The sequence below is a fragment of the Phoca vitulina genome, unplaced genomic scaffold (assembly GCF_004348235.1).
Source record: "Phoca vitulina isolate PV1807 unplaced genomic scaffold, GSC_HSeal_1.0 scaffold40, whole genome shotgun sequence".
Lineage (NCBI taxonomy): Eukaryota > Metazoa > Chordata > Mammalia > Carnivora > Phocidae > Phoca > Phoca vitulina.
The window spans coordinates 17,228,239-17,243,123 of NW_022589743.1; the positions used below are offsets into that span (position 1 = coordinate 17,228,239).

Below are 14,885 nucleotides of genomic sequence, written 5' to 3' on the forward strand. Positions count from 1 at the left end.
AGGATGAATGATCAGTGGAAAAGGATCCCAGGAATCAGGACTCGGTTTTTTTTTGTTTGTTTGTTTGTTTTTTTGTTTTTTTGCAGCTGTGTTCTAGATTTCCTCTAATAATGCAAAGTTATACATAGAATTGAAAGAGACATTAATATTAACTTTATTCTAACCCTATCAATTTTTTTAAAGATTTTATTTATTTTGAGAGAGAGAGAGAGCAGAGGGAGGAGCACAGGGAGAGGGAGAGAGAGGGAATCTCAAACAGACTCTGTGTTGAGCATGGAGCCAGATGTGGGGCTTGGTCCCAGGACTCTGAGATCCCAACCTGAGTTGAAACTAAGAGTGGGGCACTCAACCGACTGAGACACCCAGGTGCCCCCCAGCCCTATCTCAAAAAAAAAAAAAAAAATAGGGACCTGGAGACCAGTGACAAAATCCCTAAGGCAACGTGGTGCGTTTTAGGTTGAGCCTGATTCTAGAACCTCTGTCTCAGGATTCCCTATCTTGTGAAACCTTTACCACATTGTAGCCCCTGGACTCCCTTTTCCCTTGTGCAAAACAGAACCAAGTAGGGTGTGCTACCTCTCTCTCTCAAGGGTCACTGAGGGTGTGTCTACAGTATCTTGTTACTTTTGGAGGAAGATTACCCCAAATATATGTTAGCATAAAAATTCTAACAACGTGTCTAACAAATAGCAAGTTCTCAGTAGCAACGCCAACCTACTCAATGTATGCAAGCACTATATTGCTTCATTTCCTGTGGGTTCACTATTTAATCATCCCAACAAACCTACAAAGTAGGTATTCTAATTAAGTTCATTTTAAAAACAAGACAACAGAGGCTTAGGGAAGGTAAGCAGCTTCCTCTTTCAGGAAGTCATTTATAAAAGTGAAGCCTGCTTCTCAGAGTTGCCCTGCGAAAAACCAAAGCTCTTTTGTTTAAAATATTCTTACTGGTTATTACATTATCTTGTATAATCCTCTTGGGGCTACCAACTTTAGTCCTTTGTTTGATGATGAAAATGGGGACAGATGGTGAAAGTAATTCCCGGCATCAGTTGGTCACAGTAATCCTAGCCTATGATTCCATGACAAGCACAGAAATCTCAGCAGCTCACTGCGACAGGTATTTCTTTTTTTTCCTTTTTTTCCCCTTTTCAAAAAATTTTTTATTGTTATGTTAATCACCATACATTACATCATTAGTTTTAGATACAGTGTTCCATGATTCATTGTTTGTGCATAACACCCAGTGCTCCATGCAGAACGTGCCCTCCTCAATACCCATCACCAGGCTAACCCATCCTCCCAACCCCCTCCCCTCTAGAACCCTCAGTTTGTTTTTCAGAGTCCATCGTCTCTCATGGTTCTTCTCCCCCTCCGATTTCCCCCCCTTCATTCTTCCCCTCCTGCTACATTCTTCTTCTTCTTTTTTTCTTTCTTAACATATATTGCATTATTTGTTTCAGAGGTACAGATCTGAGATTCAACAGTCTTGCACAATTCACAGTGCTTACCAGAACACATACCCTCCCCAGTGTCCATCACCCAGTCACCCCATCCCTCCCACCCCACCCCCCACTCCAGCAACCCTCAGTTTGTTTCCTGAGATTAAGAATTCCTCATATCAGTGAGGTCATATGATACATGTCTTTCTCTTTTTGACTTATTTCGCTCAGCATAATACCCTCCAGTTCCATCCACGTCGTTGCAAATGGCAAGATCTCATTCCTTTTGATGGCTGCATAATATTCCATTGTATATATATACCACCTCTTCTTTATCCATTCATCTGTCGATGGACATCTTGGCTCTTTCCACAGTTTGGCTATTGTGGATATTGCTGCTATAAACATCGGGGTGCACGTACCCCTTCGGATCCCTACATTTGTATCTTTGGGGTAAATACCCAGTAGTGCAATTGCTGGATCGTATGGTAGCTCTATTTTCAACTTTTTGAGGAACCTCCATACTGTTTTCCAGAGTGGCTGCACCAGCTTGCATTCCCACCAACAGCGTAGGAGGGTTCCCGTTTCTCTGCATCCCCGCCAACATCTATCCTTTCCTGACTTGTTAATTTTAGCCATTCTGACTGGTGTGAGGTGGTATCTCATTGAGGTTTCAATTTGGATTTCCCTGATGCTGAGCAATGTTGAGCACTTTTTCATGTGTCTGTTGGCCATTTGGATGTCTTCTTTGGAAAAATGTCTGTTCATGTCTTCTGCCCATTTCTTGATCGGATTCTTTGTTCTTTGGGTGTTGAGTTTGATAAGTTCTTTATAGATTTTGGATACTAGCCCTTTATCTGATATGTCATTTGCAAATATCTTCTCCCATTCTGTTGGTTGTCTTTTGGTTTTGTTGACTGTTTCTTTTGCTGTGCCAAAGCTTTTTATCTTGATGAAGTCCCAATAGTTCATTTTTGCCCTTGCTTCCCTTGCCTTTGGTGATGTTTCTAGGAAGAAGTTGCTGCAGCTGAGGTCGAAGAGGTTGCTGCCTGTGTTCTCCTTTAGGATTTTGATGGACTCCTGTCTCACATTGAGGTCTTTCAACCATTTGGAGCCTATTTTTGTGTGTGGTGTAAGGAAATGGTCCAGTTTCATTTTTCTGCATGTGGCTGTCCAATTTTCCCAACACCATTTGTTGAAGAGACTGTCTTTTTTCCATTGGACATTCTTTCCTGCTTTGTCAAAGATTAGTTGACTATAGAGTTGAAGGTCCATTTCTGGGCTCTCTATTCTGTTCCATTGATCTATGTGTCTGTTTTTGTGCCAGTACCATACTGTCTTGATGATGACAGCTTTGTAATAGAGCTGGAAGTCCGGAATTGTGAAGCCGCCAGCTTTGCTTTTCTTTTTCAACATTCCTCTGGCTATGCGGGGTCTTTTCTGGTTCCATACAAATTTTAGGATTATTTGTTCCATTTCTTTGAAAAAAGTGGATGGTATTTTGATGGGGATTGCATGGAATGTGTAGATTGCTCTAGGTAGGATTGACATCTTCACAATATTTGTTCTTCCAATCCATGAGCATGGAACGTTTTTCCATTTCTGTGTCTTCCTCAATTTCTTTCATGAGTATTTTATACTTTTCTGAGTACAGATCCTTTGCCTCTTTGGTTAGATTTATTCCTAGGTATCTTATGGTTTTGGGTGCAATTGTAAATGGGATTGACGCCTTAATTTCTCTTTCTTTTGTCTTGTTGTTGGTGTATAGGAATGCCACTGATTTCTGTGCATTGATTTTATATCCTGCCACTTCACTGAATTCCTGTATGAGTTCTATCAGTTTTGGGGTGGAGTCTTTTGGGTTTTCCACAGAAAGTATCATATCATCTGCAAAGAGTGAGAGTTTGACTTCTTCTTTGCCGATTTCGATGCCTTTTATTTCTTTTTGTTGTCTGATTGCTGTGGCTAGGACTTCTAATACTCTGTTGAATAGCAGTGGTGATAGTGGACATCCCTGCTGCATTCCTGACTTAGGGGGAAAGCTCTCAGTTTTTCCCCATTGAGAATGATATTCGCTGTAGGTTTTTCATAGATGGCTTCTATGATATTGAGGTATGTACCCTCTATGCCTATACTCTGAAGAGTTTTGATCAAGAAAGGATGCTGTACTTTGTCAAATGCTTTTTCTGCATCTATTGAGAGGATCCTATGATTCTTGTTCTTTCCTTTGTTAATGTATTGTATCACATTGATTGATTTGCGGATGTTGAACCAACCTTGCAACCAGGGATAAATCCCACTTGGTCGTGGTGAATAATCCTTTTAATGTACTGTTGGATCCTATTGGCTAGTATTTTGGGGAGAATTTTTGCATTCATGTTCATCAGGGATATTGGTCTATAATTCTCCTTTTTGATGGGGTCTTTATCTGGTTTTGGGATCAAGGCAATGGTGGCCTCATAAAATGAGTTTGGAAGTTTTCCTTCCATTTCTATTTTTTGGAACAGTTTCAGTAGAATGGGTATTAATTCTTCTTGAAATGTTTGGTAGAATTCCCCTGGGAAGCCATCTGACCCTGGACTTTTGTTTGTTGGGAGATTTTTGATGACTGCTTCAATTTCCTTAGTGGTTATAGGTCTGTTCATGTTTTCTATTTCTTCCTGGTTCAGTTTTGGTAGTTGATACATCTCTAGGAATGCATCCATTTCTTCCAGGTTATCTAATTTGCTGGCATAGAGTTGCTCATAATATGTTCTTATAATTGTTTGTATTTCTTTGGTGTTGGTTGTGATCTCTCCTCTTTCATTCATGATTTTGTTGATTTGGGTCATTTCTCTTTTCTTTTTGATAAGTCTGGCCAGGGGTTTATCAATCTTGTTAATTCTTTCAAAGAACCAGCTCCTAGTTTCGTTGATCTGTTCTACTGTTCTTTTGGTTTCTAGTTCATTGATTTCTGCTCTGATCTTTATGATTTCTCTTCTCCTGCTGGGTTTAGGCTTTATTTGCTGTTCTTTCTCCAGCTCCTTTAGGTGTAGGGTTAGGTTGTGTACTTGAGACCTTTCTTGTTTCTTGAGAAAGGCTTGTATTGCTATATACTTTCCTCTTAGGACTGCCTTTGCTGTATCCCAAAGATTTTGAACAGTTGTGTTTTCATTTTCATTGGTTTCCATGAATTTTTTAAATTCTTCTTTAATTTCCGGGTTGACCCATTCATTCTTTAGTAGGATGCTCTTTAGCCTCCATGTATTTGAGTTCTTTCTGACTTTCCTCTTTTTTTTTTTAAAGATTTATTTATTTATTTATTTATTTGAGAGAGAGAGAGCACATGAGAGGGGGTAGGGTCAGAGGGAGAAGCAGACTCCCCGCTGACAGGGAGCCTGATGCGGGACTCGATCCTGGGACTCCAGGATCATGACCTGAGCCGAAGGCAGTCGCTTAACCAACTGAGCCACCCAGGCGCCCCTCTCTGACTTTCCTCTTGTGATTGAGTTCTAGTTTCAAAGCATTGTGGTCTGAAAATAGGCAGGGAATGATCCCAATCTTTTGGTACTGGTTGAGATGATTTATGACCTAGGATGTGATCGATTCTGGAGAATGTTCCATGGGCACTAGAGAAGAATGTGTATTCTGTTGCTTTGGGATGGAATGTTCTGCATATATCTGTGAAGTCCATTTGGTCCAATGTGTCATTTAAAGTCTTTATTTCCTTGTTGATCTTTTGCTTAGATGATCTGTCCATTTCAGTGAGGGGGGTGTTAAAGTCCCCCACTATTATTGTATTGTTGTTGATGCATTTCTTTGCTTTGGTTATTAATTGCCTTATATAATTGGCTGCTCCCATGTTAGGGGCATAGATATTTACAATTGTTAGATCTTCTTGTTGGATAGACCCTTTAAGTAGGATATAGTGTCCTTCCTCATGTCTTATTACAGTCTTTAGTTTAAAATCTAATTTGTCTGTTATAAGGATTGCCACCCCAGCTTTCTTTTGGTGTCCATTAGCATGGTAAATGGTTTTCCACCCCCTCACTTTCAATCTGAGGGTGTCTTTGGGTCTAAAATGAGTCTCTTGCAGACAGCATATCGATGGGTCTTGTTTTTTAATCCAATCCTATAGCCTGTGTCTTTTGATTGGGGCATTTAGCCCATTTACATTCAGGGTAAGTATTGAAAGATAGAAATTTAGTGCCATTGTATTGCCTGTAAGGTGACTGTTACTGTATATTGTCTGTGTTCCTTTCTGGTCTATGTTGCTTTTAGGCTCTCTCTTTGCTTAGAGGACCCCTTTCAAGATTTCTTGTAGGGCTGGTTTCATGTTTGCAAATTCCTTTAGGTTTATGTTTGTCCTGGAAGCTTTTTATCTCTCCTTCTATTTTCATTTTTTTTTCAACATTTTATTTATTTATTTTGATAGACACAGCGAGAGAGGGAACACAAGTAGGGGGAGCAGGAGCGGGAGAAGCAGGCTTCACGCGGAGCGGGGAGCCCGATGTGGGGCTCGATCCCAGGACCCTGGGATCATGACCTGAGCTGAAGGCAGACGCTTAACGCCTGAGCCACCCAGGTGCCCCTTCCTTCTATTTTCAATAACAGCCTAGCTGGATATAGTATTCTTGGCTGCATATTTTTCTCATTTAGTGCTCTGAATATATCCTGCCAGTCCTTTCTGGCCTGCCAGGTCTCTGTGGATAGGTCTGTTGCCAATCTAATGTTTCTACCATTGTAGGTTACATATCTCTTCTCCCGAGCTGCTTTCAGGATTTTCTCTTTGTCTCTGAGACTCGTAAGTTTTACTATTAGATGTCGAGGTGTTGACCTATTTTTATTGATTTTGAGAGGGGTTCTCTGTGCTTCCTGGATTTTGATGCCTGTTTCCTTCCCCAAATTAGGGAAGTTCTCTGCTATAATTTGCTCCAATATACCTTCTGCCCCCCTCTCTCTTTCTTCTTCTTCTGGGATCCCAATTATTCTAATGTTGTTTCATCTTATGGTATCGCTTATCTCTCTAATTCTGCCCTCGTGATCCAGTAGTTGTTTATCTCTCTTTTTCCCAGCTTCTTTATTTTCCATCATTTGGTCTTCTATCTCACTGATTCTTTCTTCTGCCTCATTTATTCTAGCAGTTAGCGCCCCCATATTTGATTGCACCTCATTAATAGCCTTTTTGATTTTGACTTGGTTAGATTTTAGTTCTTTTATTTCTCCAGAAAGGGTTTCTCTAATAACTTCCATGCTTTTTTCAAGCCCAGCTAGTATCTTTAAAGTGATGATTCTGAATTCTAGATCTGACATACTAATGTCCGTATTGAGTAGGTCCCTGGCAGTCTGTACTACCTCTTGTTCTTTTTGTTGAGGTGATTTTTTTTTTTTTTTTAAAGATTTTATTTATTTGACAGAGAGACACAGCAAGAGAAGGAACACAAGCAGGGGGAGTGGAGAGGGAGAAGCAGGCTTCCCACGGAGCAGAGAGCCCGATGTGGGGCTCAATCCCAGGACCCCGGGATCATGACTTGAGCCGAAGGCAGATGCTTAACGACTGAGCCACCCAGGCGCCCCAATGTTGAGGTGATTTTTTCTGTCTTGTCATTTTGTCCAGAGGAGAATAGATTAATGAGAGAACAAAATGCTAACAGGGTAACAAATTCCCCAGAAAATATACTCTAAACAAATCAGAAAAGACCTGAAGCAGGGGGGAAGGAAAGGGAAAGAGAGAAAAAGGAAAAAGAAAAAAAAAGAAAAAGATAAAAACAAACAATCAAACAAAAAGCAGAATATGATCAAATATGATCAGGCTGGTACATAGATCAGTGCCACACACTAGATTTTGGGTGTATTTTGGTCTGTTAGAAGAAAGTGCCTCCCAAAATTTTAAAGAAAGAAAAACTTATATATGTACAAAACTAAGGGTTGATATGATGAAGGGATGGAATATGACTGTAAAGATGAAAATTATAAAAAAAATTATAAAAGGAATTGATAAGTTTTTTGAAAAAAGAAAGAAGAGGATTTAAAAAAAAAAGGAAAAAAGGGAGAGAATGTAATCAGGCAGGAGAGTAGAAAAAAACCATATGCACTAGAGATTTAGGGTATATTTTGATCTGTTAGAAGAAACTATCCCAAAATTTTAAAGAGAGAACAACTTATATATACATGCCAAAAATACGGATAACTACTATGAAGGGATAAAATATGACTAAAAATGAAAAATAAAAATGTTTTTTAAAAAAGGGATTGATAAGATAGATGTTGGTTGAAAAAGGGAAAAAGAAAAATTCAAAAAAAAAAATTAACTTTGAAAGAATAAAGAATCATGGTAAAAAAGCCATGGATTCTATGTGCAGTATTCCCCTAGCACTGGAGTTCTGCCGTTGTCATTGATCGGTAAACTTGGTCTTGGCTGGCTGTTCTTGCTGATCTTCTGGGGGAGGGGCCTGTTGCCGTGGTTCCCAAATGTCTTTGCCGGAGGCGGAATTGCCCCGCCCTTGCCCGGTCCAGGCTAAGTAACCTGCTCGGGTTTGCTCTCGGGAGCTTTTGTTCCCTGCAAGCTTTCCGTACAGCTTTGGAGGCGGAGAGTGAAGATGGCGGCCTCCCAATCTCCGCCCCGGAGGAGCCGAGAACTCGGGGCCCTGCTCCTCAGTGCGCCCCCAGAGAAAAGCCGTCAGTCACTCCCGTCTCCCCCGTCTCCGGCCTCACTCCATGCTCACCCGGCCTGTGACCGAGCATTTCTATCTCTGGCACCCGACCCCGGGTAGAGTCTCCAAACCCAGCAGATCCCTGCGGTACGCTCCCGCGCCGCTCCTCCCGGGGGAGGAAGGGGAGTCTCCCCGGATCTGCCGCTTGTTGGGTCCCTGCTGGAGGAGCAGTGGCCCGACTGTGCCGCGGATCACGGTTTATGGCAACCCCAAGCTGAGAGCCCGCGCCTGGGCTCCGTCTCTGCAGCCGGCTTCCCTGCTCCGATACCTGGGAGCTCTGCTGCACTCAGGCACCCCCGGTCTTTCTGTGACCCCGAGGGTCCTGAGACCACACTGTCCCGCGAGGGTTCCACCCCCCACTTAGCCACCTGAGCGACGTCCCTCAGCGGAGCCGACTTCTAAAAGTTCCGATTTTGTGCTCCGCGGCTCTATCACTTGCCAGAAGCGGCCGGGGGAGGCCCCTCCCCGCCGTCTATCCTCCCAAATATCACCTCGGATTCACTTCTCCGCACGTCCTACCTTCCAGTAAGTGGTCGCTTTTCTGTTCAGAGAGTTGTTGCTATTCTTTTCTTTGATCTCCTGTTGAGTTTGTAGGTGTTCAGAATGGTTTGATCCCTATCCAGCTGAATTCCTGAGACCGGACGAAGTCCAGGTCTCCTACTCCTCTGCCATCTTGCTCCGCTCCCGACAGGTATTTCTTTGTTGTTCATATCACAGCCTGATATTGGTCAGGCAGCTTGCCCAAGGCACTCTTTTCTGAGGAGTGACTCAGCGATCCAGCTGCTTGTAAATCATAGCCAGCATCTGGAACACGTGGCCCCCAAGTTCACCGAGGCAAGGGAGAGAGGGTTGATAGATTGTATAGGGGGCTTTAAAGAACCAGGCATGGAAGCAGCTTCTACCACATGTGTCTCCATCCTGTGGCCCTACATCATCATATGACTCCAAGTGTAAAGAAGGCTGAGAAACACATGAAGACTCGGTAAGTGCTAATAGCTTCTATGCAGTCTGTCCTTTGCTCACTGCTTCTCAATATAGGTTAACACAATCAACCAATCCCCAAGAGAGACCAATCCAAAATCCTATAAGGTCATTGCATCAAACTAAATGTCTGGGATCTCTGGATAGTAAGTGGTCCTCTCTGTCAGGTGAGGGCATGGATCTACTTTGTCCAGTGACCTCTGAACTAAAAGACCAGTTATTTGCCCCTGACATAATATATCAAGTTTGAAGAGGACAGTTTCTTGCAACCAACACCTTCATTCGTGGAGGGGAAGATGGCACACCAGTGGCCAATGCTCTTTAGCGATCCTGCAGTCCTTCAGGCAGATGTTGTATAAGTCCCTCACCCTTGGTTAGGCTTGATTCTGCAATCTGGGGAAGCACTTTTGTCTTTTTGATCTTGGCTCCTGATTGCTTTTGTGAGGTCCTTCCTTCTACATTATTTCCCTTGGCCACCTCTGAGGTGGGTTTGGAAGGGGCATATTCTCCTCCGGGACTCTGCAGCCTTGGAAGATGATTTGCTACACTATAGAGCTTGAAGTTTGTTTTCATTTTGAATGGTCAATGGCTTCTTGTTTTCAGTGCAGGCTCATTCATGGTTTTATTGGCACTATAGTCTAGTTCTCTTGAGAACTTAGCAGGCTTCTGATCTCTTTCCACCCAGCCAATTCCATCTGCCAGTAGCCACAGCCCATTTCTTTCTAGATATACTTCTCAAATTATTTTTCTGCCTTTTCCTCTCTCCCCATTCTTCTTAATGAGGCTTGAAATACAAGGTGACAACTTCAGACGAGATCGGGCGCGTTCAGGGTGGTATGGCCATAGACACAAGGTGACAACTTCAATCTGATTTTTGCCCTAAGTCACTTCGTCCACTCAGAGTTTTTTTTGCCTGGATTTTTATTACTGAACTCTTTTTACTTTTTTCCCCTTAAATTAAACCTTCTCTTAATGTTTGGGATGTACAAATAGATGGCTTTTCCAACAATGTAAGATTCTGAATTTGTGGACTTTATTCCATTTCAATTTTACGTTAAAATGAGCCAGTGCTTTCCTGAGTTCATCTCTTTCTCTCAGTACCCTGACCAATGCAGACAAAACCAACCAATGCATTACTAATCATATTTTAAAAACTCTCTCCTTGGAGCTATAATTTCAGCAGAGAGGACCTGACAGCTTTGACACTTTGTAACAAGATTCTCCATCGTTTCAACCTGAGATAGCTTCCTCACCGCCTGCTGCCAAATGTCAAGCCAATGCTACACATTTTAGGTTTCTACTGGCAATACATGATCATGGTACCAATTCCTCTATTAATTGGGGTTAAGCTAGGCTCCCAACTTCAGTGGCTTAACCTAACAAAGGATTATTTCTTTTGCTGGTCACAGAGCAGGGGCCAAGTGGCTCTCCTCCAGTGGCTTAAGGACATGGGCTGCCTCCATCTGAAGGCTGAGATTTTTGGAGCATGTTCCCTCCAAGGTCAGCATGACAGAGGAAGAGAAGCTCAGAACTATGAGCTGTTTATGGGGAAGTGGCTTACATCATTTTGGTCCTCACCCAGTTGGTTAGAATCCAGTCACCTGGCCCTAAATAAATGCAATGTAGGCTGGAAAATGCAGAAGAACACATGAACATGTGGTGGGCATTTACAACTTCAGCTATTTTAAGGCCGGTGCATGCCCAACAGCTAAGTCTAGGAGGTGGGAAAGTTCAGACCAAAGGCACTCTTCATGTCTTCATGACATGCCAGAGACACATGTCAAGCCCAGAGACTGCACTGATCTGAAAGAGGACATCAGGGTGTACCCTTCAGTCTTCTGCAGACAGGGCTGGGAACTAGTTGAAAAGTTGGAAGGGGCACCTTGCCCACCCAGCCCTCTGTATTAGAATCTTTGGTGATGGTACTTGGAAATCTACATTTTTATTAATATCTAAGAGATGCTGATGCCAATATGAGAGCCATTGATCTACCTAAATCTCCATGGATGGGGGCCCAGTCAGGAAAGATAACTTGCCCTAATTTACTAGGCACATTAATTATACACACAGTCTGATTTTTAGTACCATTAAACTCCATGCCCAGTTATGTATCAGCTTCTGTTCCTGGTTGTGGTTTGGAATTTATCTTTAATGCTCTGTGTCCAAAGAGGCCCAATGAGGACAAATGAGTTCAGAATTCCTTGGAAATGGTAGGATAAGCTTGACAAAGAGAGTGTGATCAGATCCTTTTTGGCCCTGGGCACATGGAACCCATCTCTTCTTGCCCATCCTACTACCTGACACTGCTTGATATTTGCCTGCACCACAGGGCTATCCGTGTTTCATTTTACTATAGTATCTATCTATTTCCTGTCTATGCCTGGTCAGCCTACTGTTGTTCCCCTCTGGCATTTGAGATTACGCTCCTTACTGATGTTTGGGGATGAGGACTGTTGGGCTGGAGGGGGCGCAGAAATGGCTGTTGGACTTGGCTTGAGCATCCATAATGGCCTGAGCACCCACGAGTCACCAATGAATTATCTGCTTGCCATCAAAGTGTTTTAATTCTCCTGACACCTTGAAATTTCTATGGGAGTTTTGATGCAAGCCTCTCTCTCCAAGAAGCTCAGCTTGAGGTTATCAAGAGTTTGTCAGTATGCTGCCTTGTCCTACCCTCCTTGCTCATACCCTTCATACCCTCCTCCTACCCTCCTTGCTCTTCCTCAACCTATAGAGATAGAAATCTTTAAGACATGTGGTTCCCAGATGTGGAAGGGAACTTCTGAGGTCATCTGTTGATTCCCTCCCTGGTTCCTCAATGCAGGTGATACTTGTATTATTCTGGATTCAAGGGTTAGAAGAAAGAAAACCAGCCAGCTGTAAGACTGACGCAACTGCTGAGGGGATAGGCTGTTGGGTAGGGCATGGGATGGTGAGAAAGGAAATGATTTTGGAAAGGAAGAAGGTATTTGAACAAATGGCTGAAGCTGATGTCAGCTAGAGCTGCAGAGCTTGCTAAACCTGGCCCCAGCCAACCTGAATCTCCTTGCCATGCAGGTGAGCCCAACCTGGGGGCAAGCCCAGAGTCCATGATATGCCCATTCCCCCGGAACACAAGCCCCACCTTCTGAAACCAGCTCTCCTCTCCCTGGTACTCCCACCAGCTTTATCTTGTCCTTTAAAAGGCCATCAAAGTCAAGTTTTATCCAAAAATATGTTTTGTGTGAAAATTCAAGAGTTCTACATATAAAAATATTCAGTTCTATAATAATATTATGGTTTCATAGGGACATCCCCTCTTAAAAATTAAATATATGCACATTTGCATTGATTCATGCAAGGATCTTCACAATACCACAGCGAGGTAGAGAGGAAGGGAGCATCCTGCAGTTTTTAGGGGGTTGAAGTGATGTGATATGTCCAAGGGTGTACATTTAAAACACATCCAGGGGGGCGCCTGGGTGGCTCAGTCGTTAAGCGTCTGCCTTCGGCTCAGGTCACGATCCCGGGGTCCCGGGATCGAGTCCCGCATCGGGCTCCCTGCTTGGCGGGAAGCCTGCTTCTCCCTCTCCCACTCCCCCTGCTTGTGTTCCTGCTCTCGCTATCTCTCTCTCTGTCAAATAAATAAAATCTTAAAAATAAATAAATAAATAAATAAATAAAACACATCCAATTTCAGAGCACATTAAATTATTAACAACTTAGAAGACATAGAGCGTTACTTAAGAAAAACTATGATTCACATTATTACACAAATCTCATATGCCTTAGAATTGTAATAGAATAATCTCAGAAGGTATGTTGGAAAAGATAGGGAATATAAATTGTTTCCTGGGTACTGGCTTGGCTTCATTATGGGCATGAGTGTTCACAGCTTTGGGGTTTGGGTTTTCTTGTCCAGGTACTCCATGAGATCCTGGACCCACTTCTACTTGGGGTCAGCACAGACCTCCTTGGCCAGTTTGGTCTTGAAGCTGTGGGAAGAGAGGGCAGTTAGACAGAGTGCACTGAAGAGTCAACCTGGGAGTGTAACCCACTCTATGGGAAACCTGCCTGACCCATTATCCTGGGGTGATGGAGGAGGATGGAAGGAACCTCAGGGGAAGCAACTACATTTGCTGGCCCTGGTGAAAGAAACCATCTTGTCTCCTGGATGAAGGAACTGACATCTGAACCAACATCTGGACAGGCAGCTGGGAATGGGAAGTCTCTATTTTCTCAAATTCACTTTTCCCATAAAAAAATTTCTGGGATTGGATTAGAGCTGGTCTAAGTATCTGGGGGTTAAATTCCAACTGAAGTCTTATAATAACCCTATCCACTGCCTCGGAGCAGAACTCAGGATCAAGGGTTGAGTGCGGGTGGTCATGGCGTCACCCACATCACAGTTTCCCGGGGACAATAGCTGCTGGTGATTCTTCTTTAGCTCTTCAGCTTCTGGATGGGGATCTTCTTCTTTTTTTTTTTTTTTCTGAAGATTTTATTTATTTATTTGACAGAGAGAGACACAGAGAGAGAGGGAACACAAGCAGGGGGAGTGGGAGAGGGAGAAGCAGGCTCCCTGCAGAGCAGGGAGCCCAATGCGGGACTCAATCCCAGGACCCTGGGATCATGACCTGAGCCGAAGGCAGTCACTTAACCGACTGAGCCACCCAGGCGCCCATGGATGGGGATCGTCTTAGTGGTAAATCTATAGCAGCAGGTGGTTGAGATATTAATCCCATCTGTCAAAACAACAACAAAGTCTATTTAGGGTGCGTGCTGGGACTTTCTATTTATAAATTAGGGAACAGTAAGGAAGAGAGTCAAAGGAAAGGGAAGCTGCCCACCCTAAGTCCTGCGTCTCCGTCCTGAAACTCTCAGTCTCACTGGTACGGACTGTAAATTGGAAGGATACTACTGCTAACTGAGAGGAGAAGAGGAACTGGTGACAGCTCTGGGTGTTGTTAGGAGGGGCTCATAGAATAGTCCAATTCCTCAGGCAGCAGAACTGCAGCTATGGGTTCCCTTCTAGGCTCTGAGCAATCTATGCCTGGTCGTGAGTTTCCCTGATCCCTGCGCTTCCTCTGTGGAGCCCTGTCTCTGGATGCTGGACTGAATGAAGCACCGTCCAGATTCTGGGTCTCCTCCTTTCCCTTCCACCACATCTGGAAATGCCCTGTGCACCCTCCGCCAGAGGCCCCCTCTTTTGGATCACCCCAGTCCCCCCCAAACACTGCTACAAGGAGCAGGGGCAGTAACTGTACTGAGGGGATGACTGTAGAGCTGGAGTCCTGGAAGGACTGGATTTGGGGTCCACAGCTGAAATTCCCAGGAGCAACCATGTGATCAGTTTCACTCCTTGTCCTTCTCTGACTTTCCTGATCTTGGAAAGCAGTCATGAACGGGAGACTGTGGGTGATCCTCCTGCCCTGGTGGCCCATGAGAACCCAGAGATGTGGTGATGGGCTTTGAAGGGAAAGAGAAAGGGGCTTCCCTGGCTGGGCGAGCACCTGGGGGCTGAAGGTGGCGGCTGTGAGCAGCAGGTACAGAAGCGCTGCGGAGACCTTCATGTCGGCGGGGAGCAGGGAGACTGGGCGTAAGAGCTGGAGGTTTCTGGGCTGGTCTCAGCCTTTCTGCTCCTCTGGTGGTTCTGCCTGCCTTTTATAGGAGCAGACAGGAATAGAAAGAAAGTGAGTGGGTGATAGGAAGGACTTTGTTCTGAATGAATCACAGGTGGAATGGTACATCTGCTGAGCCATTACCCTGCCCTGGGTAAGATGCTAGGAAA

At 43.8% G+C, this 14,885-nt stretch overlaps 1 pseudogene; it reads right to left on the reverse strand.

Moving 5' to 3' along the window:
- Nucleotides 1–12,983: 12,983 nt before the first annotated feature.
- Nucleotides 12,984–14,667, reverse strand: LOC116647446 (annotated as a pseudogene).
- Nucleotides 14,668–14,885: the final 218 nt, after the last annotated feature.